This window comes from Adiantum capillus-veneris, chromosome 3 (assembly GCF_014529385.1).
Source record: "Adiantum capillus-veneris isolate H3 chromosome 3, ASM1452938v2, whole genome shotgun sequence".
In the NCBI taxonomy this organism is placed as follows: Eukaryota; Viridiplantae; Streptophyta; class Polypodiopsida; order Polypodiales; family Pteridaceae; genus Adiantum; species Adiantum capillus-veneris.
The window spans coordinates 82,831,452-82,848,386 of NC_140933.1; positions in this window are offsets into that span (position 1 = coordinate 82,831,452).

Below are 16,935 nucleotides of genomic sequence, written 5' to 3' on the forward strand. Positions count from 1 at the left end.
CTTGGAACGCACTTTTGCTGGTGAATGCAAATCTAGGGATATCCCTTTATGCATGTCTCCGGAATGCCTATCTCTTGCATGTTTAGTTGGAGATAAATAAAGATTGTTTTGATATGCCCCACACTACTGATACTACTCAACTTAGAGTCAATTTTAATAATGTCATGAGGGAAATTAAATTACATGTGAAAGAATTCTATAAGATGAAAAAAGTGGAAATGTGTCCTTCTAGGTCTTTAAGAACCATCTAGGCTCTCCTTGATTTATGGTTATATGTTTTTTGTTCATCACCAAATGAAGTAGTTTCACAATGGTGCCTTTGTACTTTGACCAGAGTATGTTCTATACAAATTTTGAAACTAAAAAGAGAGGATAGATCAATCAAATTCTCTCTCATATTTCTATTTCAATGAAAACACAAAAACGAGAACTTTCAATGCACATGAAGAGCTAGTAGTTCTCTCTCTCTCTCTCTCTCTCTCTCTCTCACTCATATTGGGGAGGCAAATCCATTCCCTCATGGTGGTAGCAAATCTAGGTAAGAAGCACACAAGGAAGACGCAAAGTGAAGCCCCCCCCCCCCCCCCCCCCCCCCCGCTCTCTCTCTCTCTCTCTCTCTCTCTCACACACACATGGGGGAGGAAAATCCAATCTCTCATGGTGGCAACAAATCTAGGGAAGAAGCACGTGCAAGGAAAATGCAAAGGGAAGGCATGTCTCCATATTTATGCGGAGGAAAGGGAAGGCCTTTCCTATGTAGCCTTCCAGAAGACATTGACAAGGGTGAGAGAATTCACATTATCATGCTTTAATCGTTATATGTATTCCAAATGTAGTTGCTAGGGACGGCGACAAGGATGAAAATCCTATAGTGAGGGCGAGGTGATGAGCGCAATAAGCGGGCAATTGGAGGGGTTCTTGAATGGCATCTTGCCACTACAAATACTTTCTAATTTTATCATAGTTACTATGTCTGATGTTCAAGATAGCCCCTATCCTTCCCTAGAGGAACTTGTATTTCCTTTCCTTTTTTTCAAATTCAATAGTGAACAATTTTGCCGAGCACTCATTGTGAGTCCCAAGTCCCCCAAAACTCAACTTAAGATAGGCACACTTGTGGATCTACAAGAACTTCTTTGTCTTTGGCAAGCTTCACACTGAACCTGTTCAATTATTTCTTATTGATATTAAAAGAGGTGAGAAAATGTTGCAAAGTAGTTAGCCACTTATACTATTGACATTCATCTTGTTGAAATCCAGAGAAACACTAGATGGCAAGAGTGGTCTAGTATTTTTTAGTCCGTCGCAACTACCGCTAACATTAGTGTTGTTGTCAAGGATAGTGATCCTTAGGTGGTGAGTGACCTAGTCGTACCTCTTTACTTATAGACTTTTGATTATGATTTCCAATTCATTTACACTTTAGCAGTTACGTAGTGACGGACGCAATGTGGACCCCAAACCCCGACGGCCTCTAAAACGCCGGGGGCCGAATGGCGCGCCTCGAGCTTGCCCCCACTGTAAAGTGAACAGGGGGCACCACCTAGCTTTGAGCGGCTAGGATGCAAAACCCACGATGATATGAACACCGCAAGCCTACACACACACACACACACACACACACACACACACACACACACAGAGAGAGAGAGAGAGAGAGAGAGAGAGAGAGAGAGAGAGAGAGAGAGAGAGAGAGAGAGAGAGAGAGAATACTTGCAAATGATGAAAACCCTCGGGGGTGTGAGGGTGAATTATTTCTACAATATTTACAAGGCGGCATGCCGTGGTGGTAGAGAGGTAGGGGGAGGAGGTGGTGCAACCTACTTGGTGCATTCTCTAAGGCGATTCAATGATTGTGAATACTTACCACTAAGAGCGTGCATACGTGTATGCATCGACCATTGGAGTCGAGAGATGGATGTGGTTCCCTTCGCATGGTGCAATTCCCAAGGCAAACCCAACACACAAGCCCCCTCCCTGTGATGGTGATGGTGTCAATCCCTCCTACTACACTCTACCAAATGCTTGGTTCCTCATGAATTGCCCCCCCCCCGATAGTGACCTCTCAGTGCCAATTTATAGGTGTTGGCTGCTTGGATTATGGTAATCACAGTGTGGTTAGGGTAATCTTAATTGGGGAGACAAAGCAAGTAGTGGAACCGGTGTGGTTGACCCTTGCTTTGTTTTGGGGAGGTTATTAAAATATGGGAATCTCTAGGTGGGCCTTTGTGACCATCACCTAGAGAGAGGATATTTACAAAATGGAAATTTACAATGGCTCGGGTGAAAACTGAAGATAATGATAAAAATAACCTAAAAATTACTGGGATGGCGTCGTGGTTGCGTGTTGCCGGCGAATGGCATGCTGCCGATGCGTCGGTGTCGAGCGTACTTCTTTTCGGAGTCGGCCAGGGCATGCCTTTGGCGCATTTTCTCTTTTTGTTGTTGGCGGCACGTGCTATGGATGCTTCTTCTTTTTGTTTGTTGATGTTGTAGCCGTTTTCTTCATATTTGCAGTGCGGTGCGTATATGCGTGTGTGTGTATGTATTCGTGCATGAGGGCGGGTGTGTGTGTTTTGTATAGGAATGTGCGTGCGAAAACATGCGTGGGAAGGGGGGCTATATATATATATATAATGTATACATAGTTTTTTGTTTTTGTTTTTGTTTTTCTTTTTCTGGCGGATGGCTGGCGGCTGCCTCTTCTGCGCAAGGCGGATGGGGGGGGGGTAGAATAGGGTGTGTGTGTGTGTGGTGTGGTGTGTGTGTGTGTGTGTGTGTGTGTGTGTGTGTGTGTGTGTGTGTGTTTGTGTTTGTGTGTGTGTGTGTGCGGATTGCGCGAGGCCCGGAATGGGTGGGTGTGTGTGCGCGTTACGGACTGCTGCGCACAGCGCGATGGGAGAGAGGGGAGAGGGGGGGTGATTGTGGGTGTGTGTGTATTGTGTGTGAGGCCTATGTGGCACTGCCCGTGAGAGGAAGAGAGAGAGTGCTATCCCTTGCTTGCGTGGCCTGAGCGCCCAGAAGAGAGAGAGAGAGAGAGAGAGAGAGAGAGAGAGAGAGAGAGAGAGAGAGAGAGAGAGAGAGAGAGAGAGAGAGAGAGAGAGAGAGAGAGAGAGAGAGAGAGGGGGGGGGATTTGGGATAAGAGAGAGGGAGAGTGTGTGAGGGAGAGGGAGGGGTGAGGGTTTTGGGATAAGAGAGAGGGAGAGTGTGTGAGGGAGAGGGAGAGGGGGGTGGGGGATTGTGGGGTATGGGAGATGTGTGGGTGAGAGGGAGAGGGGGGGAGGGGGGGGGGGGGGGGGGGGGGGGGGGGGGGGGGGTTGTTGTCTTGCATGGCAGCTTGAGGACGAGGGGGGGATAAGTCAATTGGGGGGGGGGGGGGGGTAAAGGAATATATCCGCGGGCCAGGGGGGGGGGGGGGGGAATGAGGCCGAGGGAAGGGGAATAAGGCCGAGGGAGTGGGGAAGAGGGAGGAGGGGTCGGGGAAGGAATCGGGGAAGGAATATTAGCGGGCCAAAGGGAGGTGGGGAATAAGGGTAGAGGGGTAATGTGAGGGGAAATGTAGGGTGAGTGTAAGAGTGAGTGTAAGAATACGGAGAGCGGAAGGGAGGGGGGGGGGGGGGGGGGGGGGGTTCATGTAGCTCACACAGAGGGAGCACAAGAGAGGGGTCGAGAGTTTTTTTCAGAGCTTCTGCCTGGCCGGGGAGGGTAAATTGGGAGAGAGAGATATTAGGGAAGGGATATGTAGGGAAAATGAGAGAGAGAGAGAGAGAGAGAGAGAGAGAGAGAGAGAGAGAGAGAGAGAGAGAGAGAGAGAGAGAGAGAGAGAGAGAGAGAGAGAGAGAGAGAGAGAGAGTTTTATCCAATGTCCGTAGGGCAAGGGGGGGGAAAAATAAGCTACGGTGGGGGGGGGGTACTGAGAGTGTGTGTGGTGGGGTGGGGGGGGGGGGGGGGGGGGGGTGAAATGAGATTTTTTTTTTTTGTTGATTTCTGAAAGTCGGCTATCATTAGCCCTCTCTCTTTTGGCTAGAGGCATCCATGATTCTAGCCCTTCTTCTGCTTCTTCAGCTGTAGAGTTAGAGGGTTCTCCCTCTTGTGGAATGTCTAGCACGAATTCTGGGTCAAACCTAAAAAAATACGTTTTCAGTGTCCATCCATTGACTCTAGTCTTGTGAATTCTCCCATCTGCTTCGATCAGCTTATAACTGCCGTTGTCGTAGCGCTTCTTGATGATGAATGGCCCTTCCCATCTGGGTTGAAATTTCTTATCTTTCCTAGTGTCAAATCTATTGTCGTATCGCAGTACTAACATGCCTTTTTCCAGTCCTTTCTCTTTAAGCCCTTGATTGAAAGTGAGTCGACGTCGCTCTACCTGTGCTGCATAGTGATTGATTGCTTCTTCCCTATCCAGTTGGAGTCTCTCTAGATCCAAGATGTGGTTTCGGAGGTTTACGATTGGACGGTGGGTTTGGCTAGCCAAGACTAGTAAGCTGGCTATTTGTACCTCAATGGGTAGAATTGCCTCCTTCCCATAAACTAGATGGAAAGGAGTGAAACCTAGTGATGTTCGGAACGTTGTTCTGTAGGCCCAGAGAGCTGCCATGAGATGTTTATCCTAGTCTCCTGTATGGTTGTTTACCTGTTTTGTGATAATTTTGCAAATCATTCCATTTACCTTCTCTACCAGACCATTGCATTGTGGGTAGTATGGTGTGGAATGCCGGCGTGTGATGCTTAACTTCTTCATCAGTTCTCCCACCAAATCACCTCTGAATCCTGGTCCTCTATCTGATATTATCTCAAGAGGGGTGCCAAAACGGCAAACGATATGCTCAAAAATGAACTTTGCCACTTTTTGGGCTGTAATGCGGGTGGTGGCCGTTGCTTCTGCCCATCGCGTCATGTACTCTACACCCACTATGATGTACAGTTTCCCTGATTGGGCCCTTGGTAAGGGACCGATTGCATCTATTCCCCATTTCTCAAAAGGACCATATGACATGATAGGGGTTTGTGGCTCGTAGGTTAACGTGCGATCATTGGCCACTTGACAAGACTTACATGTTTTACACCAATGGTGTACATCTCTGTTCAAACTAGGCCAAAAGTATCCTGCATGTAGAATCTTCCTACTGGTGATATCTAGAGCAAAATGACCGCCGTAGATGCCGTCATGGAAACTTGAAATTACCTCTATGATTTCACTAGAGGTTGGCACCTGCCTGAGAATTTGATCTTTGCCCTTACAATACAAGTGGTCGTCTATAAGGCGGTACCTAGTAGCCTTCCTTACTAGCCATTGTTTTTGGCCTTTAGTGTGTCCTCCTGGACATTCTGCTGTATTTAGAAAGCTGATGATATCCAGCATAGCATCACTACCTTGGAAGAGGGGTAGTTTTAATTTGACTGCTCCTACGAGAACATCTTTTATTCTTTCTTTAGCTAGTACATTTGCCTCCTAATTTTCTGCTCTGGGGACATGAAAGCGCTTCACTGCTTCAAACTTCTTCAGAAGGTCCTTAACTGGGCGAAGTTGACCAAGTAAAACCCTATTTTGCACTCCCAGGTGCCATTTATCTGCCTTATCAAAAGCAAAGCGTTGCCAAACACATTCAAGCGCTGAATTCTTTGTGAAATATATTGTTCCAACCCAAGGATTAGGGCTGCATATTCTGCCTCATTGTTGGAGTGGGAGTGTAATAACTGCCCCATGGAGGATACTCTTTCTTGCTGTTCATTGAAAATGACCATGCCTGCTGCTGCAGACTGATCCATTGTTCTCTTGTATGCTCCATCAAAGAAAAGAGAGTGAGCTCTCTCTAGCCTAGGAATTTCTTTCGCTAGTGTTCCTTCCTTTGCTTCCGTGTTGATCTTCAGCTTCTTCTCATAATGGTGATGAGTGAGAATTCCCGCTAAACTAGCCCTGGTGGAGTTTTCTACTTGCATGGTGTAGTCAAAATCTTGTAGTCTAATTAACCACTTTGAGATCCTAGATGAGACATCCATGTGTCGCATTACATATGGGAAAACCTCTTCCATTGTCAGGATTACAAATGGTCTAGGTAGGAGATAGGAGCGGAACTTTGTGGTAGCAAACATTAGTGCCAGAACCATGTGTTCTACTTCGGTGAATCCTTTTTCTGATAGGAGTTCATGACTCGACTAGAGAAGTAAATAGGGCGCATGAAAGAAGTTTTGGGATCCTTTTGCATTAGCACTGCTCCAAGTGTATCATTTCCCACACTAGGGTTCACATAAAATGGCTCGTCCCACTTAGGAGGTGAAATAGTGGGAAGCTTAGCTAGGACTTGCTTTACCTTAGTAAACTGCTGCTCATTATCTTCACTCCATGAGAATACATCCCTCTGGGTGAGTTGTTGTAGGGGAAGGACCACTTGAGATAGCAGGTGAATGAACCTGCTTAAGTATCTTACCTTTTGAAGGAAAGAAACCAGCTGCTTGGCGGTGGTGGGTGATGATAAAGATACCAGAGCCTGAATCTTGCTAGGGTCAGCCTCGATTCCTTTTGCTGAAATTACATGACCAAGGAGAGTGACTTTGCTCTCACCAATGTGACACTTGTCCACGTTGAGTTGGCCACCCAAGGTTTGCAGACTGGTTAAGCCATCATAGACTTTGCTTAAATGAAGGGCTCGTGAGCTATAGATGCAAAAATCATCTATGAAAACCCGTATTGATGTTCCAAAGTAGGGTTGGAAAACAAAAGTCACATAGCGTTGAAATGTGGCTGGGGTGTTAGTGAGGCCAAACGGAATTACTCTGTAGGCAAAACATCCCCAAGGTGTGATTAAGGTTGTCTTCTTCTGATCCTCCTCCGCAATGCTAATCTGGAACTACCCTGAGTAGCCATCGCATACTGTGTAGCGTTCGTGACCTGCCACTTCATTGAGTATTTCATCCTGGAATGGGAGGGGGAAGTGGTCTCTCTTTGTGGACGCATTGAGAGGTTTATAATCCACACAGACTCTCCACTTACCTTTTTTTTTTGGTGTGACTACTACTAGGGAGACCCATTCTGAGTCTTCGACAGGGTAGATGAAACCTGCTTGTAGCAAACTTCTTACTTCTTTAAGCAATGCCTCTTGTTGGATTACTCCAAGTCTTCTGAGCTTTTGTACTACGGGTTTACTGCCTTCCTTGAGCTTTATGTGGTGTTGCACTATTGTAATTCCTGTGATCTTATCATAGCCATCAATGAACAAAGTAGTGAAGTTACCTAACATGGAGACGTACTCCTTCCTTTCTTCATTGGTTAACTTATTTGAGAGCATTTTTTGTAGCTTACTTGAATCCTCCAATGACTGCATACCTGATGATCTCTCTTGGTTTGCCGAGGTTGCTTCAGATTGTGTTAATCTGTTTGGTTCTTTAAGAATGACTCCCATTACTTCGATGCTACTGTCACTCCCGTCGGTGGTGGTCGTGTCTTCTCCTGAGGTAGTCGAGTAGTTGCTGGTGGACTCGTCTTCTGAAGCCTCCAAGATCATATTGCGTTGCTTTCCAGTCTTCATGTCGTAGAATATGGACTTCTCTTTAGCATCCTTCATCTGGATCATCCCGGTGCTCTAGTCTTGTTTAGCTTCCATAGCCATAAGCCAAGGCCTTCCAAGAATTATGGGGTAGCCCTCCCCTTTGTGTGGCATGACAAAGATGTCTACTTCCACTTCTGTATTGAATGCTTTTACTTTGACCGCATTTACAATGCCTACACATTTTACTCTTACATTGTTTTCCATCTTGGCTCGGCAGGGTGCCGGCCTACTTACCTCTAGACCTAGATGGTGCATCATTTTTTCACTCATGACGCATATTTGCGCGCCACCATCTACGTAGACGTTTGAAATCCGCTGCCCTTTGATTTGAGCGTCCATGGTTGGCAGAATGTCATTGAGATCCCTCCCAGAGATAGCCCCAGCTATCTGTGGTCTTGATTTCTTGGTACTTACCATTTTCGTCCATTGCCTCCTCATTCTGGGTGCAAGGTGGAGTAATTGGGGCCAATTTATCTTCGGGCCCTGCATTAACACATCCTGAACTAAGTCATAGGGTTGTGCATCCTCACCTAGTGAGAAGTCCACGATGTCTATCTTCCACCGCGGTTTAGCTGCTTGCTTGCTAGACTCGGCCTTCCCTTTCATCTTCTCTTCTTTTTGAGATGCCTCCTCGTGCCTCGCACGCTTCACTCCCATAGCATCCACTTCTCCTACCTTCGCTTTTCCTTTGTGCTTCTCTCGGGCTGGCTCTTCTACCTGTGCCTTCCCTTTAGCCTCTAAGCTAATAACACTCACCTCTTGGTTCACAGCAGGTGATGGGGGTAGTGGCGGAATGAGAGGTTAGTGTGGTGGTTGTTGTTGTACAGGTGGTCACAGGATTTGGACCGGTGGGATTGGTCCTGGCTGCCTCGGTGGTGGTCTTGCTCTTGGCGGAGAGATCTGATTCTGTCTCCCCCCTCTATTGAAATTCTGCCCTCGGGTGTGGGCAGTGGTACATTCCATGGCCGTCTTCCCCGCAGTTGTAATAGTGGTACTCTGGGTTCTGCCTTCGTTGTCCCCTTCCTTGTTCTGGGTTTCTGCCAGATGCATGCCCTTGCTGCACCAGATGCACATATAAACTCTCTAGTTGGGTGGTGATGCGACTCAGCAGGTCTTGCTGTTCTTCTGATGCCTCCTGTGGTTGGACTCTATGATTGAAGCCACTAGGGTTGGTCGGGCCGAGCTTGTTTCCTCTGACTCTTTTACTCTTGCTTGCATGCGCAGCTTCTTGTCTTTAAGGTGGGCTACTTCAACTGCCAACTCATATGTTGCAGGAAACCTTCCCTTCACCTTCTGTCTAAGCGGCGACCATAGACCAGCAATGAAACAGTCCTTCTTTAGGAAATTAGGCGCTCCTTCCCCTTCCTCCAGTGTGGCACCCATCTCTCCCATAAGTCCACGAACTTTGACTCGTAGGTGGCATACTCTAGCAGGCCTCCCTGCTTTAATTCTATTAGTAGCTGCCATAGCTTCTCCGAGGTTGTGCCTCCACCCAACCTCTTTACAAAAGAAGCCCTTAACACATCCCATGCATTCTTGGTAGCCTGGGGCAATGAATTATACCAGGACTTGGCTTCTACTTTCATAAGTAGAGGAAAAATTCTAAGTCGTGAAGCGTCGTCATCTTTGTTGGAGACGACATAAGTAATGTCGAAATCATCCAAAAAGTCGGTGGTGAGATCCTCACCCTTCTTTCCACTCGGGAAATTACAAACATTTTTTCTCTTTTTTTTTAAAAAGATCAACAGCAACGGCTCATAGCGGCTTTTACAGGGGTGGATGGATAGGTTAAAACATGATAAAAATAGAGACATTAAAGGAATGATGCTAATCTAGTATGGGGAGAATGATAGGGTTCGAGGAATTGAGGATTTCTCCTAGTACCACCGCACCGAATAGGTAAACGATCTTCTGTTGGTAGAAGACTTTCCTATCTACATAGATATTCACATGCATATGCTACATGAATCTGAACGGGAATGCCGTCGGCCCATTTTCCATCATTCACAGAGGGTGAAAGACTTACTTATACTCTTACCGTGCCAGTGTTGATGAGTCGGCACATCCACAAGAGGTCGTCGTCTTTCATGGGCTCTACCTTTCCTTCGTTGCTCAGCACATACGGGGTGATTGGGACGCGTCTAACCACTCCCAACCTTTTGGCTAACAGCAATTTTAGGTAACTTCCGTAATCGGCGTGTTGCATGAATTTTACTCCATTCAGCTGTAGCCCGTCTCCAGCCCACTGGGTCTCTCCCGTGGTAGAGAGCCTCTTCAAGATAAGTTGTACAGGGAGAGGAGGAAGGTCCTCCAGTCGCTTCCCAAAACAGTGAGAGCAGTAGCCGAACCACTCTTATCTAGGACATGGGAATCTTCTCACCACTTCTTCTTCTGGATTGTCGAAGTGGATTGGTTGCACTCGCATGCGTCGTGCAAATCGGTAGGCGACCTTCCGCCGCTTAGCTTCGGATGACTTCTTCTTTGACAAAGTGGGTACAACCCGGCTCTCTAAACTTGAAGCACTTGCTTGGCCAGATGCCTCTCCCTTCGAGGTCATGTGTTTCCAGACTGGCTTATCTTCTCCTTGCCTTTGGCTCGAGCAGCCCCTTTAGGCCACTTTGGGGTTATATCTTTGACTGCAGTTTCTTTAGGGAAAAGAGGCCTCACCGTTTGCTTCCCTTCCTTGATGTGAATGACTTCTTTGCGATGAATGTCTATGTAGATGAATTCAGCTCTTCTGCTGCCTTCGTTGCTAGCACTCATCGACCATGTGCCTTGGTTGACAACAATGATGGCACTTCACCAATCTCCCACCCGATGCTTTCGATTTATAGTTAGAACGAGCGACACGAGATGGAGAATTTACCTCTTGAACGTTGATGACGCTGCAGCCTGGCAGTAGCACCTCAATGAAGGCAGCTAGTGCCTCCTTCGTCTCCTCTTCTTCCGTCCTCCAGTTAGAAAATTCCTTCAGCCACTCGTCCATGATTGATAGTGGGCGTCACTTTCAGCATTGTAAACTGAAGGGTCTTAGAAAAGCCCTCCTCAGTGGGGGCACCAAATGACGGACGCAAAGCAGGACCCCGAACCCCGACGGCCTCTAAAACGCCGGGCACCAAATGGCGCGCCTCGAGCCTGCCAACGGTAAAGTGAACAGGGGGCACCACCTAGCTTTGAGCAGCTAGGACGCAAAACCCACGATGATATGAACACCGCAAGCCTACACTCCGAGAGAGAGAGAGAGAGAGAGAGAGAGAGAGAGAGAGAGAGAGAGAGAGAGAGAGAGAGAGAGAGAGAGAGAGAGAGAGAGAGAGAGAGAGAGAGAGAGAGAGAGAGAGAGAGAGAGAGAGAGAGAGAATACTTGCAAATGATGAAAACCCTCGGGGGTGTGAGGGTGAATTATTTCTGCAATATTTACAAGGCGGCATGCCGTGGTGGTAGAGAGGTAGGGGGAGGAGGTGGTGCAACCTACTTGGTGCGTTCTCTAAGGCGACTCAATGATTGTGAATACTCACCACCAAGAGCGTGCATACGTGTGTGCATCGACCATTGGAGTCGAGAGATGGATGTGGTTCCCTTCGCGTGGTGCAATTCCCAAGGCAAACCCAACACACAAGCCCCCTCCGCGTGATGGTGATGGTGTCAATCCCTCCTACTACACTCTACTAAATTCTTGGTTCCTCATGAATTGCCCCCCCCCCCCCCCCCCGATAGTGACCTCTGAGTGCCAATTTATAGGTGTTGGCTGCTTGGATTATGGTAATCTCAGTGTGGTTAGGGTAATCTTAATTGGGGAGACAAAGCATGTGGTGGGCCCGGTGTGGTTGAACCTTGCTTTGTTTTGGGGAGGTTATTAAAATATGGGAATCTCTAGGTGGGCCTTTGTGACCATCACCTAGAGAGAGGATATTTACAAAATGGAAATTTACAATGGCTCGGCTGAAAACTGAAGATAATGATAAAAATAACCTAAAAATTACTGGGATGGCGTCGTGGTTGCGTGTTGCCAGCGAATGGCGTGCTGCCGGTGCGTCGGTGTTGAGCGTACTTCTTTTCGGAGTCGGTCGGGGCATCCCTTCGGCGCATTTTCTCTTTTTGTTGTTGGCGGCGCGTGCTTTGGATCCTTCTTCTTTTTGTTTGTTGATGTTGTAGCCGTTTTCTTCATATTTGCGATGCGGTGCCTATATGCGTGTGTGTATGTATTTGTGCAAGAGGGCGGGTGTGTGTTTTGTATAGGAATGTGCGTGCAAAAACGTGTGTGGGAAGGGGGGCTATATATATATAATGTATATATAGTTTTTTCTTTTTTTTCTTTTTCTTTTTTCTAGCGGATGGCCGGTGGCCGTGCCTCTTCTGCGCAAGGCGGATTGGGGGGGGGGGGGGGGGGGTAGAATAGGAGGTGTATGTGTGGTGTGTGTGTGTGAGAGAGAGAGAGTAGGGTGTGTGTGCGTTTGTGTGTGTGTGTGTGTGTGTGTGTGTGTGTGTGCGCGGATTGCGGGAGGCCCGGAATGGGTGGGTGTGTGTGCGTTACGGACTGCTGCGCACAGCGTGATGGGAGAGAGGGAAGAGGGGGGGGGGGGGGGGGGGGTGATTGTGGGTGTGTGTGTGTATGGTGTGTGAGGCCTATGCGGCGTTGCCCGTGAGAGGAAGAGAGAGAGTGCTATCCCTTGCTTGCGTGGCCTGAGCGCCCGGATGAGAGAGAGAGAGAGAGAGAGAGAGAGAGAGAGAGAGAGAGAGAGAGAGTCCGCGCGGAGCTGCGAGAGGGAGAGTGTGAGGGAGAGGCAGGGGTGAGGGTTTTGGGATAAGAGAGAGGGAGTGTGTGTGAGGGAGAGGGAGAGGAGGGGGGATTGTGGGGTATGGGAGATGTGTGGGTGAGAGGGAGAGGGGGGGTTGTTGTTGTCTTGCATGGGAGCTTGAGGACGAGTGCGGGATAAGTCAATGGGGGGGGGGAGTGAAATAATATATCCGCGGGCCAGGGGGGGGGGGGGATGAGGCCGAGGGAAGGGGAATAATGCCAAGGGAGTGGGAAAGAGGGAGGAGGGGTCGGGGAGGTGGGGAATAAGGGTAGAGGGGTAATGTGAGGGGAAATGTAGGGTGAGTGTAAGAGTGAGTGTAAGAATACGGAGAGCGGAAAGAGGGGGGGGGGGGGGGGGGGGGGGGGGGTTCATGCGGCTCACACAGAGGGAGCACGAGAGAGGGGTCGGGAGTTTTTTTCATAGCTTCTGCCTGGCCAGGGAGGGTAAATTGGGAGAGAGAGATATTAGGGAAGGGGTATGTAGGGAAAATGAGAGAGAGAGAGAGAGAGAGAGAGAGAGAGAGAGAGAGAGAGAGAGAGAGAGAGAGAGAGAGAGAGAGAGAGTGTTTTATCCAATGCCCGTAGGGCAAGGGGGGGGGGGTGAAATGAGATTTTTTTTAAAATTTCCGAAAGCTGGCTATTAGTAGCTAGACATCGAGGAATTGCTAGGTCTACTCTTGAGAGGCATTAGGAGTTGTGAGTGAGATATAAAAGCATTTGATTATGCCTATTCTCTGATGCTGTGAAAGTATTGTTCCATATTTCATTTTTCTTCCACTTTTGCATAATTTGTTATTCTTTAGTCATAGTATTTGTTATTCTTTAGTCATAGTATTTAAATCTACAATTAAAAGTAGGCTATATAACATTTATAACTATCAAATTGTGCAAGAAGGGTCAGGAAAAAACTGCCAAAACCTTATTTTGGTTGCCGAGACCATAAAATCTAAAATTGTAGAAATTTGATGGTTTGAGCTTAAAAAAAAATTCAAACCCAAAAATAAGTGGGTAAAGGGGTTGACCAAACTAAAAAGAGATGATCTAAAAAGTTTTAGGCCAAAATGTGCATGAACATGGATCGCGATCCATGTCCCCCTGCTAGATTTTGGGATTGTGATCAAGAGCAACACCAAAAACTTATCCGAAAATAGGGATACCAAAAAACTTCAAGAAGTGGCTCAAACAAGGCTAGAGTCAATCAAGTCCAAAAACCACAAATAGATCAACAAAGTGACTTTTGGGAGACCTAAGGGGAATCAAACCACCTAAAAGTCATATAACAAGGATCAGGAGACTGTAAAAGACCTGTGTGCCAAGTTTTTAGTGATTCTCACATTGGGGTACATGGATCATGATCCATGACCCCCTATCACAGAAACAGCTCATATGGATTCCAGAGTTAGCACTAGTGTTTGATAGCATAGTGGTGATTTCAAAATTCAATTTGGAGCTGGATTGTGCATATTGCAAAACAAATTAGAGTTTGTGTCAAAAGTTTGACAAAATTCTAATTCTAGTAGATTTTGACTAACCAAGCGGCTATAAAGCTATAGCCACCAAGTGATTTTTGTACAGGTTTTTTGAACCAGAGTACAACAAGTTGCTATTAATCGGAGGACTGAATCCACAATAAAAGGGAATAGGCCAAGGTTTTGCACGCTTCATTTTCTTGATTTATTGCGATCAGGCAAACTTTATCAAAGTAGAAATCCTAGTATTAGCGACCAATCAAGTCATATTTCAACGGAGGGTAGTGTCAATCAAGGGACCATATCTACCTTAGAGCCGATCTTGGAGGAAAGTCTATTTTCTGATACTGAAGAAACCAAAATGGGAGTGAGACCATCATAGCCTGCACCAAACTTGAAACTTTTACACCTGCAATATTAGTCTGAAAATGAGTAGGGCGCTCAAATCTGTAAAGACGGTATGGATCGTTATTGTTTTAAAATTCAAGAGAGGCCTAGTGAGCTTAAGCTTGTAGTGCCCATAGATTATAGTGTTGACCAATATTTCAATGAAGAGGAAAACATGTATATAGTTGTGCTTAATCCTTTTATTGTGGACAAGTGGGGACTAACATGCACAAAAGAAAACATTAATGTGATAGTGAAAATTATGGAAAGGGATGTATCTCAACTGAGGGAAAGAGATATTGAGGGCCTTAAATCAGCTAGATAGTTGCTTAAGAGATGAGGTGTCTAGCAAAGCAAGGTTTCTATGTAGACAACAAGATCTCATAGATGTGCATTGCTCCTCCAAATTGTTCTTCAAAAAGTTGCAGTCAAAGCTTACTAGGGAACGCATACACCACATTGTTGAAGAGGATGGCCACACCATCTCTGACCCTCAGGCAGTCATGCAAGAATTCAAAGAACACTTTGAAACCATTTTGAATAAACAAGTGGATATGTCTTTTGAGAGGCAACAATCTATTGAGTTAATGCTTTCAGTAGTGGATCCATGTATTGAGGAGCATAATGCTAAAAGAATGGAAGCTCCATTGGAGAAAAATAATTGCTTTGGGGCCCTCGCTGGTTTTATTGGGGGGAGATTCATATTAGATAACATATTGATTGTCATGTTGGGAATTGAAGCAAGCAAGAAAACAAACCAGAAAGTGGTACTACTATAACTAGACTTTGCCAAAGATTTTGACTCAATTATATGGGACTTTGTGGTTAAGGTCATGACTAAGTTGGGGTTTGGTAAAAAAATGGCTTCATGTATTATGCTGCTAGGGGAGGGTGCAACATCTCAGTGCTGCTTAATGGTAGACTTTTTGACGATGTTAAGGTCAACAGATCTGTACGATAGGGGTGTCCTTTCATACTGTTATTTTTTGCTGTAGGAACTCATCGTTTATTTTTCTTTTTATCTACTCAAGCCAATGCTAGAAATCTGAAAGGACTTCAAATAGGGTAGGAACAAGTGGTTTCTCTAGGCTTTGCAGATGATACTATTACCTTTTTACATGCAGATAATGAAAATATTAGAAAATGCATGAATTATCTCAATGTATATTCTCTAGCTGCTGGTCGTGAGATTAACCTTAGAAAATTTAGCCTGATAGATGTATCAACAGATAATTGTAACTCTCTTATTTGGAGAGGCAAAAGGATAGCCAAGGATACAATATTTTTCAGACACTTAAAATACCCAATTGGGGTGGATGTATTAGCGAAGCAGTTGACTACTTGGTAGAGTAAAGAGTGTGATCTAAAGTTGCTAAATGGTATTGTGATGAGTGGCCATTTCTTGTCAAAGTTAGGATGTTACAAGCTATTCTGATGCCTTACCTACTGTTTTTTTTAAAACCACTTCTTGAATGACTAAGACTCCATTGCTTAGGATGAGGTCTATGTACTTGAAATTTCTATGGGGGTGTTCCAACAAAGCGTGGTTATCTTGGGATTCAATTTAAACCACTTCTTGAATGACTAAGACTACATTGCTTAGGATGAGGTCTATGTACTTGAAATTTCTATGGGGGTGTTCCAACAAAGCCTGGTTATCTTGGGATTCAATTTTTGAACTTAAATACATGGGTGGATCAGGTATCTTGCACTTGAAATTGCATATGCTTGCTAGAAGAGCTACTCTGTTGAAACATATGCTTGAATCTGATAAATGATGGTCCTGTTTACCGTGGTATTTGATTGATATGTCTTTTGTATATTTTCATGGCCATTGGGATATGGATTCGTGGGGTAAACTGTTTATAGCTGCTCCTATTGAATTGTGTGGTCAAACAAGAAATATGTTGATTAAATCTTGCAAATATGTTTGTGCTTTGTTTTCAAGAAACCTCCTGCTTTGTTTTTAGGTAGGAAATCTCTTACCATGTTTAAAAGGGGGGTTAGTTCCATATATACATCAAGTTGTGGACTCTATTAGCAATTTGGTTGCCTTTTTCCTAGCCAGGAGACTCTACAGACTGGGAAATAAATTCAATTGCATGGGGACTGCTATCAGGGTATGTGTTCAACCTTCAGATCCCATGTAAGAGACCAGATTGGCTGGCCAAAGAAGATTGGAAGAATGTAAAGCGAGCAGCATGCAAGAATCCGAACAAGTGGAAGCAACAAAAGTAGGCAGCCAAAGCGTGAGTAGAGGTAGGGAGCTTGCCCACTTGTGGAGTGGCAGGTGGGTATCATTTGAGGCCGATTTTGTAAGTATTTTTGCATTGCCCTTTAGGTTTGGTAGTTACGTTTATTTGTACTTTTATATTGTAACGTAATGTATTCTTAGTATGTTTTGAACAGTGGTCACTGACAGGACATGACCCCAAACCATACGAGCACGAGGACGCGGGCAAAAAGGGCTTAAATGCCCCGATGGACATTCTCAGTTCTCGCGGCGGCATGGTTAGTATTTCACTTTACTCTTTTACATTTGTTGTGTTTTAATGATAAGCTAAGAAAATATATTGTTTTGTAATTATATGTTTATACTTACAGAAAATCTTATTGTTTTTTTTTTGCAGGACTCGATAGATACGCCGCTTGGACGCGATGAGATGTCTGATTAGACGACGCCAGTCTAGCCGTAGCTAGATAGCACTAGTTTTCTTTTGTCATAGAATATAT